Source organism: Ochotona curzoniae, unplaced genomic scaffold (genome assembly GCF_017591425.1).
Source record: "Ochotona curzoniae isolate NIBS_2020 unplaced genomic scaffold, NIBS_Ocur_1.0 contig_883, whole genome shotgun sequence".
NCBI classification, from domain to species: Eukaryota; Metazoa; Chordata; class Mammalia; order Lagomorpha; family Ochotonidae; genus Ochotona; species Ochotona curzoniae.
In genome coordinates, this window is record NW_024466599.1 from 46,754,970 (window position 1) to 46,774,941 (window position 19,972).

The 19,972-nt window shown below is 35.6% G+C and overlaps 1 non-coding gene across 1 annotated transcript; it reads right to left on the minus strand.

Annotated features, from left to right (window-relative positions):
* Window positions 1–841: 841 nt before the first annotated feature.
* Window positions 842–945, minus strand: LOC121165455. Its single transcript, XR_005885245.1, has one exon. It is a non-coding gene; the product is annotated as a U6 spliceosomal RNA (small nuclear RNA).
* Between the last annotated feature and the right edge of the window lie 19,027 nt (window positions 946–19,972).

Here is a 19,972-nt window from a genome sequence, read left to right on the forward strand (position 1 = left end):
CTTCATTGGGATCAGGAATCCACATCAGCCCCACTGATATGAGCAGTTTTGCTCTGGAAATAAAGTAGAGGCAGCACTATTTTAACTTCAAAGTAGGGAGGTAATTAATGATGCTATCTTTGCAATATATCTTATGTAAAAACTGCCTAGTAGTCATAAAATTTTATTACTTTCTATGATTTTTCTTTATAATTTGAGTATATTTTTTTCTCCTGAAAAAATCTAGACATAATTACCTTACAGTGCTGTGCATACAGTGGGCCAAGAGCAAATCCTTCATGAGCAGATGAAGTTTGATATAATCAAAGTGGCTGTGTATAGAGCTGTGATTAATGTAACCAAAGTCCATTTGGGGTCATGAAATCTTCTGGAAACTGCCACATATGTGATTATGCTATAGTCTTCTGTGTCCTTTAACTGTAAGAAACTTGATCTCAGCTACTGCATTCCTGTTTGCACATAGTCAACAAGTATTAATATAGTTTGGAAATTTCCTCCAGGGATATTTTCACTTCAGTAAAGTCATACCGCAAGAAATGGAATGCATGAAGCTGAAAAAGATGTTTGTCTCAGTTAAAGAAAGGAAGAGTATTTAAGGAACCTAAAAATTTTAGTTTTTTTGGAATGTTTCTTTATTTGAAAGAGTGACAGAGGGAGAAGGTGATATGGAGAAAGAAAGAGATCTTCTGTCTGTTGGTTGACTCCTTAATGGCTACAATCACTGGAGCACAATGAAACCAGGAGGCAGGACCTCCATCTGGATCTCTCGCTTGGGTGGCAAAGGCCCCAGTACTTGCGCCATCTTCTACTGGTTTCTTATGCACATTAATAGTGAGCTTGGTCAGAAGGGGAGCAGCTGGAATTGAGTGTCATCGTTGCGCAGGGACCATGCTAATCTTCTCTGTATCATTCCAATTTTAGTATATGTGCTGCTGAAGCGAGTACGGGAAGCAGCTGGAATTGGAACAAGTGCTTTGAGATAGGATGCTGGTGTTGTAAATGATGCCTTAACATGCTGCACCACAGGCTCCAAAAATTTCTAGTGATTCAACTTTCAGGTTTAATACTGGGTCAGGGTGTATTTTGTGTAGCTATCTAGTAGTCAGGAAATCTTGTAGAAAACCCAACAGGTAACTGAAACCATATGTTACTATTTTTAAAAGGATTGCAGTATAATTTTTTTTGTTTTTTTTTGCATTTTATATTATTATTGTTCTATGATACAGTTCCACACACCCTGGGATTTTCCCTACTCCCTTCCCCAAGTCTCCACTGACCGCCCCCCCCCCACTGAGTTCTTCCTTATCAATGCAACAGTCACAAATCATCATTGAGGGTATAGACAATAGAAGAGTCCAGCATCCCATTGTCAAGACATATCCAGCAGTTTCACTGGGAGTCCGTCCTCAATCCAAATGTAGAGATGCACACAGCACCATATCCTCACATCTTGGACATGTCGGTCGCTACTACACATTCAGTATAAACCCCCCCAAGTGAAAAGCCACAACAAAATCAACAATAGGAAGAAAAAAAGAAACTTACAATCACACGAAATTAAATAACATGCTATGGCATGACTAATGTGTCATTGAAGAAATGAAAAAGAAAACCAAGAATGTTCTTGAAGATGATGCCACTGTATAATTGTTGAAGAATTTAATGAGAAAAAAGTGTTGAAGAAATGAAACTAAAAACAAAAACATCAAAATCCATGAGACATAATTTCTATTAATCTTTGTTGGTGAGATGTACCTCCTGTAAGCAACAAATAGATGGGTTTTGTTTTTTAATTCGGTCTACTAATCTGTGAACTTTGATTGAGTAGTTTAAGACACATTCAGGGTTGATATGAATTGATGGTAATTTGGTTCTGTATTTCAACAATGGGTTGTTCATTGATTTAATCTTCTGTTGTTATTTTACTGGAATGTCCTTCACATTTGCCTTTGGTTTTGGTGGGTGCTATTCTTTTTCTCTGTCAAAAAAAATACATTTGAGTATCATTTGTAGGAAGAATAGCTATATTGAGTAATTGAGACATTTTAAAAAAACTTTTCAGGTAGTTCAGTGTGCCTCCAGTTTCGTCATCAGTGTATAAGATATCACCACCTTCACCCTTACAGTAACAGGCAAAATTGAGTGGCATCTCTCAATACTTTATAAAGTATTATTGTCTATGTTGCCTTTAAAAATTCTCCCTGAGTATCCATGAGATATCAACATATTCTTTTAATCTGTGCGTAAAATTTAATTAGGCACTATTTGAGCATCTGCTCTGAGATGACTTTGCTTTTCTCAAGATTTCTCTTCAGACAAGTTTTCTGCATAAATCATGAAGCATTGAAGTTTCCTGTTTCCCTTAAGGAATATGGAGTAACAAGATTTGATCAAAGATAAATATGATGAAGTGAAATAGGATGTGCTGTAAAATAGTGTATTCTCCCTATATGACAATTCATCTTAAATTCCCTTTTGCTTGGGCAGCTCCCTTAATGAATAAAGATATTTTTATCTTTTAAAATGATTATTTCTTTTCCCTGAGTTTTGAACAATAGTCAGGAGAAAGTATCATTTATCATTCATAGCAATAAAAATAACCATGTTTTTGAAAAATGATAAGATGGTAAAGCATTTTATGTTGGACATTTGGGGAAATCAAAGAGGATCAATATATCTGGAAAATAAGTTAATATACCATTTGTTATATCCTGCTGAACTTTTAAAGTGGTTGATGAATCCAAATTTAAAGTAAAAGTAAAAGAATTAGTTCTCTGTTTTCACTTATAGTGCTGTTGTTTAATTTTTCAGTTTTACTTCCATGCACACTTACATTACACCTCAATAGCTTAAGTATTCTTAGATATATGTAGACCAAAATGAAAAGTAAGACAAGACCTCATTGTAAAGCATCCGAAACTTACTTTTGAAGATAAGCAGAAGAAAAAGGAACATGATTTTTTACAATTTTTTGGTAGTTTCCTTCCCATGTATCTTTGTTTTTATTTATATATTAAGTCTCTATTTGTAAGTAGGTTTTAGATTATGGAATACTTGGAAAAAATAGTGCTAAGCAGGGTAGATCTTCCATTACAATGGAGTGGAGATCTCAGAAAATACAGTTTAACATAAAAATCAGTAAAAATATTGGGCAAAAATATCAAAATTGTCTTGCTCAGTGCTCCAGAAACAAAGCCATAGCTTGCATAATATGAATTAGTTAAAAACAAAACAAGCAAAAAAAAAAAAAAAAACCAAACCAAAACAAAACCCACCAGTGGATTCCAAGAACGTTATAGTTTGTGGCACTTTACCTTGTTTCCCGTCCCTTTTACTCCCCATTTCTTTTGCCACTTCTGTGGTATCCCTGAAATGATGCAGTGGTAGCAGCCACTGGCTGGGAAGATGAGATTACACTTCCTCAGAAAGCCCCTTTCTTCGCTATTGTCAACGATCAGCACTAATTTCTTAACATTGCTGCTAAGGCGATAGTAATACAAATAAGTGATGGGGAAGAAATTTTAATAGAAGATGTGTAGCATGAGAATTGCACAGGTGTTTTGCAGTGTTCCAGAGCATCCAGGCTGAGGCCGAGCTGAGCCCACCTTGCTGAGCCTCTTGTTAGGCACCTGGAGTGCACTGGGATATTTTAGTAGTTGGGTTGCTGCCTCCAATTGGGAGACCTGGATTGGGTTGCCGTTTCAGTCCTGGCCAAGTCTCAGCTATTGAGGACATTTCAAGAGTGAATAAATAAATAATAAATATGTTTTAAAAAAGCAAATCTTTGAAGTATTTTCACTAATCTGAGCTGGCCATATACCTTAAATACCCAAACCTAACAAAAGAAAAATCTCATTTTGAAGTAATATTCCTACCAAGTATACATATGCTTCAGGATCGCACTCAGCATTGTCATGTATTCTACTTAATTCAGTCTGAGATTCATACCCGACAAGTGATGAGCTGCCATTTAGATCCATCCATTTGTAAAATGAGAATGCTCACTCTTTTAAAGCCTGTGATTTTAACATGTAATATTTGTACACATTTATGGGATGTAGACTGACATTTCAATATATGTATTTAATGTGTACTAATCAAAACAGAGCAATTAAATTTCTATTTCTTATTGCTTCTTCATATATTTAGATATTTTAAGTTCTAGTTCTTCATGACATATATGGTAGGTTATGGTGAAATATAATACCCTACTTACTGTAGAAAATTTAAACTAATTCTTCCTCTATTCTGTTACTCATATCTAACTTTGTTTTAAACATTTCCAGTACTCATCTTAGTATCTAATAATTGGTTTTGCCCTTTCTTCTCTTTTTAGAGAATCTTTTTTTGTTTCTACATATGGTTTGTCTGTTTGTGCCTAGTTTATTCCATACAACAGTTTCATCCATGCTACCACAGATAACAGGTTTTCATTATTTTTATGACTGTGTATACTATTCCACTATGTATGTATACACTGCCTTTTCTTCATCCATTTAATCATTCATGAAAAGTGGGTTGATTTCATATTTAGTTTTTCATGAACAGTGATACAATGAGAGCAAATGTTGCTTTCATATGATGATTTTATTTGCTGTGAATATTTACCCAAAAGTCAGATAACTAGATTATATACTGGAAATATGTTTAGTTTTTTGAGGAATCTCCGTAATGTTTTCCATAGTAGCTTAATTTATGCTCCCTCCAACAGTGTAAATCTTACTTTTTCTCTGTAATGTCACCATCAATAACTTTTTTTATTTTCTGAGAATAATTGTTTTGAGTAAGGTAATATATATTTCGCTGTAATTTTGAGTTGCATCTCCTTGACAGCTGGTGATATTGACCAGTTTTCATTAATCTTGACAATTTGTGTTTTATCTTTTAAGAAATATTCAGGTCTGTTGCCAATTTTAAACTTATATATTTGTTTTCTTGTTGAGTTTATTGAGCTCCATACATATTATAGGGACTAATTTTTGCAGTATAAATCCTTTCTTTCGCCTTGCAGGCTCTCTCTCTTCACTTGATTATTATTATTATTATTATTATTATTTTACTGGACAGGAGCTTCTTAGTGTGATGTCATCATATTTATCACTTTTGGCTTTTGTTGCTTGTACTTTTTACATCTTAAAAAAATCATTGCCTATACTGAAATCTTGAAGTGTTTTCTCTATGTTTTCTTCCAATAGTTTCATATATTTAGGTCTTACATTTAGATATCTGATCCAGATTGAGTTGATTTTTGTGTGTGATGAGAGATGAAGTAGCTAGGCTAATTCTGCCTCTCAATGCCCAGTTTTGCCAGCACTATTTATTGAACAGACTGTCCATTACCCAGCATTTATGTTGGAGTGTTTAGCAATATCAAGTTGGCGGACATGTATGCATTTATTTCTGGTATCTATTCTGTCATATTAATCTCTGTAGGTTTTAATACAAGTATCATGATTTGCTTGCTATAGTTCTCAAGTACATGTTGAGATAGGTATTGTGAAGACTCCAGTTCTTTTGTTCAAGATTGCTTTGATTATATGGGACATTGCGTGCTTCCATCTGCATTTTAGGATTGATTTGTCAATTTCTGTGAAAAATATCACTGCTATTTTGCTACAGATTGCTTAGGATTCATAAACTGCTTTGTGTAATATGTATGTTATAACAGCACTAAGTTTTAAAATCTGTGAATAAGGGATGGATTTCCTGTTTGTGCGTGTGTTTTCATTTTTATTGGAATTGTCATTTACTTCTGTGATTATTTTTATTGCTAGGTTACTTTTTCTTTGTAGTTGGAAATGGGATTGCTTTTATGATTTCTTATTCAGCAAGTTTTTTAAATTAGTTGATAAATATCAATGAGTTTTATATATTTTGTATTCTGTAGTTTTACTGAATTCTTTTTTGTTTTTATAAGTCTTTTTTTTTAAAAGATTTATTTTATTTTTATTGGAAAGGTGGATATACAGAGAGGAGAGACAGAGAGGAAGATCTTCCGTCCGATGATTCACTCCCCAAGTGAGCGCAACGGCCCATACTATGCCAATCTGAAGCCAGGAGCCTCTTCCTGGTCTCCCACACAGATGCAGGGTCCCAAAGCTTTGGGCCATCCTTGACTGCTTTCCCGGGCCACAGGCAGGGAGCTGGATGGGAGGTAGAGCTGCTGGGATTAGAACCGGTGCCCATATGGGATCCTGACGCGTTCAAGGCGAGGACCTTAACCACTGGGCCACTGCGCTGGGCCCTATAATAGTCTTTTAATAAAGTCTTTAAATTGTTTATATAGAGATTTATATCTTCTGCAGACAGTGATAGTTTAAATGCTGGCCTTTTTCTTGTGACGAGTAATAAATGAGTCCACATCTGAGTTTGTTTCAGGATTTGTAACTCTACCTCTATATCCTCATCTTGTTTAGTCCTACATTAGAAATCAGCAAACTGAATTTGTGAATGTATTTTTATCAATGCAAATTATGGTGCTTCTGTCATACTAGATAAGAAGTCCCCTGTCTTGAAAATTTTATTCCTGTGTTCAACATGTTATATAATACCGCTGTTCCAGCTCTGAAAGAATGTGAATGAATGTGATGATTTCAAACACCTAGGAATGAGTACTACAGTATTTCTTTTACACGAAGCACGACATTTTACCATATGAGAAGGTGTATAGTGAGTGGAATCTCATTAACCAACTCTGAAGTCTCCAATTAGGAATGTCAACATACAGAGACATGTTTACTACATCTTAATACATGCTGTGTTTTACATAAAATATGGTAGTAGAGCTGGCAAGACAACCTTGTAAAGTAATGATTCCTATGAGTCATATATCTGGATGACTAAATACTAGAGAAATGGAGTCGTAATATTTATATCGGTGGTTAGAATTTGTGTGTGACTGCATGAATATTAATAGTATAAGCTTTGGTGCCATTCAGTGGATTACTCTTTACTAACTCAAATTTTAAAACTGGTAAAAACCATCAACAAGTCTCTCATTCTCCTCATTGTGTATTGCTTAACATATTTAAAAATAAATAGCAGTCACTGTGCTTCTCTTTGCTGATTATTTTGATTCAGTATGTACTTTCCAGATCAGAGAATAATCAAGTGAAGAAACTTCCTGATGTGACACAGAACAAATTTGGGAGTAAAAATTAGAGCCTGGCCAGAGTGAGAATGTAACTATTTGAAGAAGTCATTTTGATAGATTCTACTACATCCCATGGATCTAGACAAATCTAGATATAGCTTGATTTTAACTATTTGATTATTTCTGAAATTATTTCCTACAGTACATAAATGGTATAAATTCATTTCTTACTGTCATAAGATTTCTCAGGAGGTTTGTAACTCTACCAGTCCTTTTTTGATAATACTTTCTAGAGTATCTCATTATCTTTTGACAGACTGATAATTAACCTAGCTCTTCATTAGATAGAGAAGAAGATATATTTGTTTAATCATTCTTAATAGTGGTACGATTTATTCCCAGTCAAATTGAGATTAATTATTAGTGATGGGTATTATAGGGCTTACTAATTCCATTTACATTTTTTCCTAAAGCAAATAAGATATTAGAACCTTACTATGTGCTAAGTAATGTTTATTAAAATTTTGCCATGAATTTTTAATACATTATCATTTTGTTAGCTATTGGAAATTATTTTTAACTTACCTTACCCAAAATGTATATGTGCATTCTGTGAGCCTGTCATGGGCAAGGGTTTATAATTCCCAATATTTGTCTTTGTTAGATGATTGATAGGCAATGAATAAATGCATTTAGTTGATGTATTACTGTATGCTTGCATCTGAGGTATTTAATATATTGCATTGGAAGCATGAGGTACATTGTGATAAACAAGTCTAATAACTTCAATTATATGGTAGATTATGCTTTATTTCATTGTTTATTCTACATCTGGTCACAAAACCATAAATCCCCATTGGTTTTTATGTGACTTGCAGTTCCTCCTTGTGGCATAGTATATAACCCTACCATGCTGACACAAGGTGAGGTTTTTGGACTTGCTTTTGACAGTGGAACATGAATGGTTATGAGGTATGTAACTTTCAGACAGATGGTTTACTAGCAATTGTGTAGTTCTGATATGGCTCTTTCCTCTTTCACATTAGATCAGGGTCTGGTTTCTAAATATGTATCCTGGGATGGAGACTACATGTTATATTGTTGAGTGGTCCATAGACATCTTGTTATAGAGCAATAATTAATTGTTGTAAACCACTACAATTTGGGGGGTGTTTATTGCTACACATTTATCTAGCAAAATATGATTAATAGTAATAGCAGCTATTTATCATTCTACCTATCCATCTGCATGCCCGTTCTGTATATTTCATAGTTTATTATTTTCCACAGGCAGATTGTTTAAAAAAAACAACAACAGTGGGATTTGACGGATTGTGGAATCATGACTTCATAGACTGATAGTACTGGAGACTGAGGTCAAACCCTGCAGGCAATGGTCTGTGAGCGGGTAGAAGTCTGAGCCCAAGCTCAAGGATTGTGGGTGAGGGTCCACAGTTGGGCCGTGGTCCAGGGCCACAGGATTTTGTGCTTTAGGATATGCTTGAGACAGTCACAAACCGGACATTTGTACTTGGGTTACATTGTTGCTTCCTGATCATCAAGCATTGGCTGGTTAGCATCAATATGGGACGTAGCTACCAGCATGTGTGCACATCAAGTCCTGTAATTTGACTCTGAGCATTTCAATAAAAGATTGAGGCAGAGAGCTTTTTAGGTTGACATCCTCAAAGAAAGGATCTTCCCTCTGGGTGTGTGCTTTCATAATTTTCTATTTTGTGTCTGTCTCTTTTAGTTTCTCAATTGCACATCATCCATTCTCCAACCTTGTTTGTATCGTATTGGTCGTGGTATTATTCATGAGTCCCCCAGGATTTGGCATCACATAGCTTTCACCTTGATAAACATTGATGTTAGTGCAGCAGAGGGATAGTACTATGGCAAATCACACTCCAGCTGTCGAAATCATCTTCCTTCAGGAAGGAGATCACAACACATTGGCTCGTTACAGTTTATAACCTCTTGCAGTAGTGCTTGTGTAGATTATTCTAAGTTCACAAGGAAGAATTCAGATTTCTTTGGTGTGTTCTCCTTGAAACGTGCTTTTAGGTATTATGTTTTTGAACTGGCAGTGTAAATATGGAATGCAAGAGGTCTGAAGACAGCAAAGAAAACTGAATTATATTTTATTTGAGTTTATCTATAACTTACAAATTAATAGTACTAAAATAATCCTATACATTGTTGTGAATATGTGTGATGATAGAAATGTTCTATAATCATGCTGTCCAATGTAGTAGCCACTACTAATCTATGGCTTCTGAGCCCTTAAAGCATGACTGGAGCAAGTACAGAGTACCAAAAGTTAATACTACATTAATAAAGTCCTGATTTAAATGCAAATCCATGTCTTTGGAGAGAGTAATTTTCATACATTTTCAGGTTTATCCTAGAAAAATACTCATTTCACTTTTAAAATTATTTTAATTACCCTTTCTGGAAGGTATAACATTTCTCAAAAATTTAGGTATACATATTCTACTCTCATTCTCAGAATGATAAGATATATACCAAGGTGCTTAGTATAGAGAAATTACAGTTATAAAGCCTTATTCAAGAGAAAACAATGTAAAGAGCCCCGATAGATAACATAAAATGGAGAAAGAGTAAGAATCTCCTTGGAAGCTTTTCTGTATTTTCAAATCACAGGGTAAGTAATAACCTTCTCTGTAGAACAGATTATCTGCCTTAATTTCTTACTGAACTCCTGATATGCATATACAAATATCTGCTTTGCATTTTTGTGTTGAATGGGTAATGATTATCTTGGATTTAATGTTCTCTAAAACCCAAATCCTTCTTATCTTTTTTTTAAATTTTATTTTTATTGGAAAGGCAGATATACAGAGAGGAGAGACCGAGAGGAAGATCTTCCATCCCATGATTCACTCCCCAAGTGAGTGCAATGGCCGATGCTATGACGATCCAAAGCCAGGAGCCTCTTCCAGGCCTCCCACACAGGTGCAGGGTCCTAAGGCCTTGGGCCATCCTCGACTGCTTTCCCAGGAGCTGGATGGGAAGTGGAACTGCTGGGATTAGAACCGGCGCCCATATGGGATCGTGACGCGTGCAAGGCGAGGACCTTAACCACTTGGGCCATCGCGCTGGGCCCAATCCTTATTTTCTTTCAAGCATTTTGTCTGCCCAAGCACTGCCCGACTTAAACAATGACAAATATGAAAAAGCTTGGAATCATTCCTATTTCTATATTCTTTCTTGAAATCATGCCATTTGCCAGGAAATTCCATTTCTGAAAATAATAACAAAGTGCAAGTCCATTTCACTCCTCCCCTGCTACTTCAGCAGCTCACACTTCTGCTGCTCTTCTGCTGGGCTGCTCTGGTGCTTGTTAAAGGACACCTCACTTGCTAATGGTCTTCCAGTTCCTGATTCTCTTTCTTCCTAATTAAGTTGAATCTCACCATCTCTTTTCTTAAGTCCCTCCAGTATTCATAAGGTACTTACCACCTGTCTTTTGACAGCTCTGTTCATCTAAGCTAAATAATGTGTTTCGCTCTCCAAAGCATTTGAAACAACGTAGTCTTTTTGCTTCCATTTCTTCTGTCCTGTATGCATTTTTCCCACAGATCTTAATGGTTGTCCCTCTCATTACTTATAAATGTTTCTGCAAAGGAGCCTTTTCTAAATACGTTACCTAAAGTAATACCTCTTCTCAATCTATGTCTTCTGACTTTGGTTACTTTTTTAAACATTTATGCCTGAGTTTATATTGGGCATTATTTATTTAGAAAGCTTTATGTTTAAAATTTCTCTTGTCCCACTGGAATACAATCACTACAGTTGCCAGCGATTTAATCTTATTCTTTGTTTTAGCCCTATTTCCCAACATAAATCTTGGCACAGAGTAGAGGGTTAATAAGTATCTGTGAGATGAATGAAAATAACAAATTTGCAAACATTAAAAATGCCCTTCTGTGAAAGCATTTTGAGATTTGACAGTAAATTCTATACGCAACTCATGAAGAAATCATTAGTTTCTTGATTGTGTTAATTCTATAGGCAATTACTTAAATAATAAATGGCTTTATTTTCTAAATCATGTAATTTTGAATCATGCTTTACTGACAATTTAGAAAAATAAGCAGGGGTTTATGGCATGTGGGCTATCAATTCCAAGTAGACTTTAATACTTCTGCTGGTCAAGCAGTGACTTAGCAGTTCATAGTTTATTTCAAAGGGTCTTATATAATACATTTACCAATTTTAAGTGATGGACAATAGATACTCAGTGAAAAACTGACGAGAACATATTCAGTTACTTAGGTTTTTCTGTTCTGATTCCAGAGTGCCTTCTAGGCTTTACCTCATAAAATGTCAGCTCCCGATTTCTGTGGAAAGCATTTCTAACACTCCAATCTTCAAGGGTCTTTAGTGCATTGTGTTGTTTAAGGAAGATGTCTTCAGGAGCCTGTAAGGCCTCTCACGTATTATACAGCCTGAGTGCTCCCTGCTTATAGCTACAATGCCAGGACACACTTAAGTAGCAATAAGTTAAACTTGTAACTGTTACTAATGGACTATAGGACTGTGACAATATGGGGGAAAACGATGGGAGGGTAAAAGGATTGGGAAGAAAGAAAGGGAAAGGGAGGAATTCCTACACCTACAAAACTGTATCATGGAAAACAATCATAAAAATTATTTGAAAGGCACAATTTCAAGAAAGTGATATTTCATGCCTTAACTCAGAGACAAAATGGGAGATGATAAATAACATCAGTTAAAACCATTATCTTACTTATTGACTCCAAATTTGAGTATTTCTCATTTGTCAAATTAGGAAATTGAGATAACGAAATTCCACCAGGGTTTAGCACTGTGGCCCAGCAGCTAAAGTCCTCACCTTGAACATGCTGGGATCCCATATGGGCACTGGTTCTAATCCCAGTGACCCTGCTTCCCATCCAGCTCTCTGTTTGTGGCCTGGGAAAGCAGTCAAGGACAGCCCAAACCCTTGGGACCCTGCACCCAAGTGGGAGATCTGGAGTAAGTTCCTGGCTCCTGGCTTTGGATTGGTTCAGCTCTGGCCATTGAGGTCACTTGGGAAATGAATCATGTGACAGAAAATCTTCCTCTCTGTTTCTCCTCCTCTCTATATATCTGACTTTGCAATGAAAATGAAAAAAATCTCTTTTTTTAAAGAAATTCCACCATATTTTACCAGGATAATAAGTAATGGAATCAGAGTTCATAGCTAATTCTACATTATAAATTCCTTGTTATTTCTGTTAGCTTGTTGATATAAAACACATATAGTTAGGAAACAAATTGTAACATATCATAACAATAAAAAAAGAAAGAAAATCATTGAACATGCCTTAAAGGGCTTGTATTAGTTCTTCACACTTGTTCTAAAGCCTTAAAATGAAATTCTGCTTTTAATGTTCCAGGAAGGGGTCTATGACATTGCATCATTATTCTTTCTAAATTTTACTAATTTGAAGATGACATGAATAAAATATTCATTAAAATTATAGTATCCATTTATCTGTGACCTTGAGCAAAGCTGCTATTAACTTTCAGTTAACTCACAGTTGTGGATATAGCCTTGCCTAATAAAGTATCCATTCCTTTCTAAACCTTCCTGGTAGAATTTTAATTCACATCCAGAAACTGTCTATAAATACTTTACCTTAGCCAGCTCTGTGATTCCTGCTTCTTTATTTTTAAATCATTAGAAAACTTCAAGCCAGTAATATTGCCACTATTGTAGAAAAAAAGCGAAATCTTCATTAAGCACATTTGAAGCTCTGTTTTAATTAGTAGTTTCTTTAATTTAGTTTTCTTATAGGGAATTGCAGTGTCAAATGGTTTTTAAAGGATTTGAAAATGTTCCTGCGTGAACCAACTGTGCCCTGTTGGTTCTGCAACTGTTGCCATAGAATCTTCTGTGGAATCTTTCTGATGGATCTGCACCCCTAGCCACTTTCCCATGTTCTAATTTTCTTATATTTTACATAAAATGGTAGAAATATATGCTTACTGAAGAGTGAAACACTCTTCATCTCTCTGGCTTTTATCTGTCTAAATATTCAAAATCCAACTGATTGGAATTATAATTTAGTGCATAACAATTAAAGATGTATAAAAACTAAGGAGGTTAAGATATAAATAGAAACGTGATATCATTTTGGCTCTAAATAGCTCCTTCTCCAACTTTACTTTCTTTGCTCCTTGCTGGCAGAAACTGACTGAGTTATTCAGTACAACAGTGTCTTCCTATTACACTGACTCTCAGGAACTCAATCTAGGTCTTGCTGGTGAGTGGCAGGGACTTGAGTCATCATTTGCTTCCTCCCAGGATAAACAAAAATAGGATGCTAGAGTTAAGGGTGCAGTAGGAACTCCCAATAGAGGATGCAGGTGTCCTAAGTGTCTCCACTGCCCTGCCAAATGCCACACAATTGTGTGCACGCTCTTTCTCTGTAAAGAGATATACATGGAGATATATATTGCATAGTTTCCTATCTGTCTCTGCCTTTCAGATAACTGAAATGAATATTTTAAAAAATAAAGTAGAAATGTAAAAATCCTAATTGAAGTATTAGCAAAGACATAGTTGACATTATGGAACATTCCACACAAGAACCGACATAGGATACGTGTTTTTGCATAAATAGATAAAATACTTACTACTATTGATTATGGCTGGACTATAAAATATGACTCAAAATTTTCAAAGATGTAATAATTTGGGGCTGGTATTGTGGTTTTATGGCATAATGGCTAAAGCTGCCACCTGCAGTGCCAGTGTCCCATATGACTGCCGGTTTGAGTCTGAGCTGCTCCACTTTTTTTTAACATGTTCAAAATTAGGTTTTTTTGTTTTGTTTTATTTTTTACTTTTTACATAGTTGATTAGGGTGGGAAGGGTCAAGGATCAGAGGAAAGTAGGTGAGGCAGCTGTTTCCACATTTTCTTTTCCTGTGTCTGGAGGAAGGGCTGAGATAAGGGGAGAGGCCACATCCAACCTCCTGACCTTCTTAGTACCTGGGCATGCAAAACGGCCACCTGATGTCATCCCTGGATCCCTGATGTGGAGCAATCTCTGATAATTCAACTCAAGTGGTATAGATTGTTCTGAAATGCTGTCGAACTCACCACTGCAAAGATGAGGAAATCCTTCCAAATCTATTGGCTGATATACTCCAAGTTAGAGTTTCCTTTTGCCCAGGTAATTGCTGTCACTGCTGGGCTGGAGTAGTTGACCAATTTGTTCTTCCCTCCTTCCTCTGCTATGGTATCGGATGTCCTCTTCAGGCCCCAGTGGACTGCCATATCCTCATTGTGTGTCTGGGCATGCTGTCCACTGCACCGTCTTAGCCATTGAGGCAGCCCAGTTCTGAAACAACACACTCCATGATCAGACAACTACTCCTATGATTCTCCCCCATGTTTAGAGTTCTGAATCCAATGGTTCAGCTGAGGGGCACCCCAATACTGCATATACAGGTTGGGATCAGGTATTAGTGCATGCTTTGAGTCCTGGCAAGTCTACTTCTGATCCAGCTCCGTGCTAATGTGTCCTGGAAAACGGGAACAAAACTCAACTAATTGTTGCTTACAGGAGACACATTTCACCAGAAAGATCAGTGGAAACTATATCTCATGGATTTTTTTTTTGCTAGTTTCAACTCTTCAAAAGCACTTTCTTTTGATTAAATCATTCAGTGACTCATAGATCATACAGTAACATCATTTTCTTCCAAGAAGGTTCTTGATTTTCTTCAGTGACACGTTAGTCATTCAGTCGCATGTTAGTTAACTTCATGGTGTTGTTGATTTGTTTTCTTTTTACTTCCTGTTGTTGGTTTTGTTGATTTTAATATAAGGAGATGCATAGTATCTTTGTAATCGACACCATCCTGTCTGGTAACATGTTATTTAACTTCATGGTGCTGCAAATTTCTGTTTCTTCCTGTTGATTTTGTGTTGTGACTTTTCATTTAAAGGGATGTATAGTAATTGTGTAATACAGAATATCACATCCAGATATGAGGATACAATGCAGTATGCATCTCTACTTCCAGACAAAGATGGACTCTCAATGAAACTGTTTACTGTATCTTCACAATAGGATGCTGGACTATCTGTCATTGTCCATGCCCACAATGATGGACATACGACTGAGTATAAGGAACTATACTACAGTAATGATACAGGGGAACTCAGTGAAGGGAGGAGGGTATTGGGGAGGGAAATCCCAGGAGCTTATGGAACTGTATCATAAAATGATAATAATAAAAAGAAATAAATTTTAAAAAAAGAAAATCTGAAGCCAGGAGAAAGAGCTACTTCCAGGTCTCCTATGTGTGCAGGACCCAAGTACTTGAACCATCTTGTCCTGTTTTCCAAGAAAATCACTAGCACTTTTATGCCTTTAGTTATTTGTAATGTTTAAATGGCCTAAATATGCTAATAAAAGGAAAAAAAAACCTGACCTCACAGTCATAAATTGCCCATGTATATATATATACATATATATATATATATATATATATATATGTGTCCTCCTATCAAGATGTATTTGGTTGAATTCTTATGATATTAGGAACCATGTGTTGCCTATGAGAGGGTACTTCTGAGTGAGAAAAAATCTCATCTTGTGTTTATTTAGAAGCAGTTTTTACACTGACACTTGCATATTTTGAAAGATGTGGTTAACTCTCTAGAAGCAGCAGAATCTCCTTATGTGGCATAGATACTATCTGTCTTCAGCTTTAACTGAATATAAGTTGTTCAAAGATCGAGACAAAAACCAAGAATCTCTCAAATCCCGCCCGTGTTTCTGGTCAGAGCTTCTTGCTACTGCATACCTAGAAGACAGCAGGTGAGTGTTGAATGTTTGCTTCTCTACCACCCCCCTGGGAAACCTGGATTGAATTCTGGGTTTCTGACTTGGCTTGACTCAACCCCAGTCATTGTGAGCATTTATAAAGTGAATGGAAAATCTCATACCTTTCAAATGAACAAAAATTTTTTAAAAATGTATTTTTCCTTTAGTTTACAAGAGTAATTTTTTATAATTATTATAATATAATGATTATAATTCCAGAAATAAACAAAATGATGCAAAATGGACATGAGATAGGAAAAACAATGTACTCCAAGCATCTCTTTTGTTCCTTGCAAGTGTACTTGGTTGATTGGCAACCCCATGAAATCTGCCAACAGGGTGTCCAGGCTGGAAAGTAAAGTTTGTATTTTCTCCATCAGATCATTGATGCTGATCCTTGATTCTATGGGATGTAACCTCAAGTGCAGAGCAGGCTATTCCAACTCCTTCCCCCAGTGAATACAAAACAGTGAAGTAGAAAATTGATCTGATCTGAGCATTGATGTTCTCCTTTCTTAAAGCTCTCTTATGCTTTTCCACTTCTCTTTTATTCTGTAAAGGTTCTAGAAGGAAATAAAGAATGCATGCATTGCTCCTATTCTGCCACTACAAAAAAGGGCAATATCTTATGCATCCTCAGCTTGAAGAAAGCTGGTATTTTTTTCCCTCCTTTCCTCCTCTGCTTTCTTATTCTGCATGTTACTTGTAGTCTAAACTGTCTGGTGTTCTGCCAACAGCATACTTGAAGTAAGTTTCTTCTTCCCGCTCCTCCTCCCACCTGCCTTGTGTATTGTAACCAGGTTGAGAATTTGCTTCCGAATTGTGTACATTTTGAAAAAATGAATTTTCCTTCTCACAAAAAGAATGACTTATAATTTCTGTGTCACCATCTCACGTGTAACCTCTTGTGAGATCACCTGGACATTTATGGCCATGTAAATCTGGATACCCGAGAGCTGGCTTGGACCCCAGAGGGAGGCCCACATGCTGTTTGATTTCTACCTTACCTGCAATAAGCCAGCATGGTAGAGAACTGCATAAGTATAAGGAGGCTTCAGAAATGAGAGACAATTACATCTCAATCTTTTGACTAAACACATTCTCTTGTCTCAGAAATCTGTTTTACAGAAATCCTAATGGTGACCCAGTTGGAGTCACTAGGCCCAAACTTCACAGTACTTCCTATAGCTTTTCCAAGTGCCCTCATGTGATATTTTCTTTCCATCTTTCACTCTCCTAGAAAATGAAAATACATCTTATTATTCTCCACAGTTTATTTTTTCAGTTCTCTTCAGCAGCTACTTTACCTTGTCTTTCAAATCTCCTTAAGGACTGATTATGTAACAAATGTCACCGTGGAATGCATGCTCTTTTGGTCTGACTGATCTGTCAACTGTCGGGTTTCTCAGCTATTTATTATGTGAGCATCTCAGTTCATATCTCAGTCTGTTTGGGCTGTTGGGTAATTAAATTAGCCGAGTAGCTGAAGCAGCAGAAGTTTATTAATTATGGTTCTGGAGCACAAGAAATCCAAGATCAAGCCACCAGTAGACTCAGTGCCTAGTAAGCTCTGTGCTTCAAAATTGGCCCTTGGAGCTCTTTTATTTGGTATTAATCCAATTCATGAGGCTGCTTTCCTAATGATGTGCCTAAATCCCAGTTTGTTAACCTTTCTATATTTACACATTAGCCCCGTCTGCTCCTCTGTATTTGCTTCAGTGATGTCTAACTCCTGAGTAAAAGTAGGAAAGCTCACATTGTTATAAAGTAATATCCCTACACTCAATATTTAAACAATTAAAAGAATAAAATATCTTAAAAATATAACACTCAATGATAACAACCAAATGATGATATAAATTCATACCCAGGTGGTCATCGTGAAAATGAACAAAAATCATTATAAAACATGTTACGATGTATGTTCAAATATGTATGCTTATTTTAAATTTTAAGTACTATAACTAGGCTTATTGACCTAGTTTACGTACAAGTACTGTTGATAATTTTGTATAAAGTACAACAACAAAAAAGCATAGAGAATATGGGAGAAGTTAGATATGACAGCTACAGTATTTTATACTGTGAGAATTGGATAGGCAGTTAAAACATGTGTGCAAAAATGTTAGTGCCATGGAAGAAAACAATTATGAAACAGTACATGAATAAATATCAATATATAATCTTTATTCAATGATATTACCCTGTCTCTTAATGATATAGTTGAACTTGACCTAAGCCCTATGTCTGTAGTCCTGGAGATTTCAGAAGTTTGCCAACTTCCTGTGAGACTGCATTTTATTCCATATTACTCACTTTCAATATTTTTTCCCTTTTTTCCTGAGTCACTTGTACTCTGATCCAGTACCTTCATTGGTTTCCATAAGAAAACCATTCATAGCAGATATTTGTGTTTTTTGATTAGCTACAGTGAATACTTAATTGCTTGCAGATGGAAGGATTGTTTTGTGTTGTAAACTGCAGATAATTTTGGGTGTCCCTCAAAGTTTCTTTGGTAGAACTTTCTCTCCAAAGTCTTATGTGAAGGGCTAATAGATTTATGCTAATGGTTATGGACTAAGGGCACAAATTTAAGACAACAGTGATGTCTGAAGGCAGGTCCTTTGGAAAGTGGCTAAGACAACTGTTAGTATAATAAAAGAAGAAATATGAGACAAGGGAAGATATTCTAAGATATGATATAATGTTTTGTAAGTCCTGGCTCTCCTGTCACCTTTTGTTTTATTCTTCTTTTCTTATTACTCCTCTACCCTTCACTTTAGAAAACAGAAAGAGGAAAGAAAATTCTTCCTTTTCTGGATCTTTGCTGGAAAATCTTCTTAGCCAAATTGAGTACAATATGAAAATTAATAAGTAAATGTAACTTGTTCCTGAAAACTTTTCTAAGTGTTTTCTCCATTGAATCATTTATTTAGTAAAAAGAACAGACATTTAACAACGTGGCTATTTACTCATCCTTCCCTGGACACCTTGTATTCCTATTGGTTAGCACATTGCTAGCTGATCTACTTTGTCTGGCAAATGTTCTCCTGCCTACCTTCTGTTTCATTTGTGTGTCCTGTTTTTAAACGGTTGATATTATAAAATAAGACTTTTTTGTTGAAAGGTATAGTGGTTATGATAAATTCATATTAGCATATCAAAAATATTTTAAAATTCTCTTTTTAAGAAAATGCTGTATATATTTCTAAATAAATACATATAGTAATAGTAGCTATTAGTGATGAACATAATTATTAATGATATTTATGCTCATAACCTCTAAATATCTGTATATGTGTATATATATATATGTGTGTGTATAATACAATACATGTCAGATCAGTCTATCTACTTGCAATTAAAGAGAATAAAATTCTATCACTCCTAAATGAATAATCTTGATTCAGGGTAATAAACCTAATGTTAGATCATAAATAGAAATACTAATATTCTGATGTTTACATAGAGTAATTTCTTATGGTCTTTTAAATTCAGAAGTAGGCTTACTTAGAAATAAATATGTATTTATTCTCTTGAAATATGAGAACTTTCAATAAAAGTAAAGAAGAAGAAATTTAAGCTCCAAACACCTTGGAATGTTCCAAGATGAAATGCAAATAGCAAAGTAAATTCCAAGGTAATTTTCACATGCTCAAGTAAATGTATTATTTTCTTGATCTTTCTGTTATGAAACCTTTCTATAGCTGAATATGTTTGGGAATTATACTAAGCTTTCAGCTGCTCTGCTCCAGTGGCATAACATTTCCAAGTCTTTCTTAGCCCAGAGCACCGATATTCAGCTGTATCACTGCACATTAGGTGCCATTAAATACCTATTTCATTTATCACGAATTTCAACATGTCTGTCTTAAATCAAAGACCTGGTTTAAAATTGCTCAATACAGGGCTGTCACTTAGTATTAGACCAAGGAAAAGATGATATGCTGGCATGGAAAGACCTTTACAAACAATTTTCATGTGTTGCTAAGAAAACAAAAATT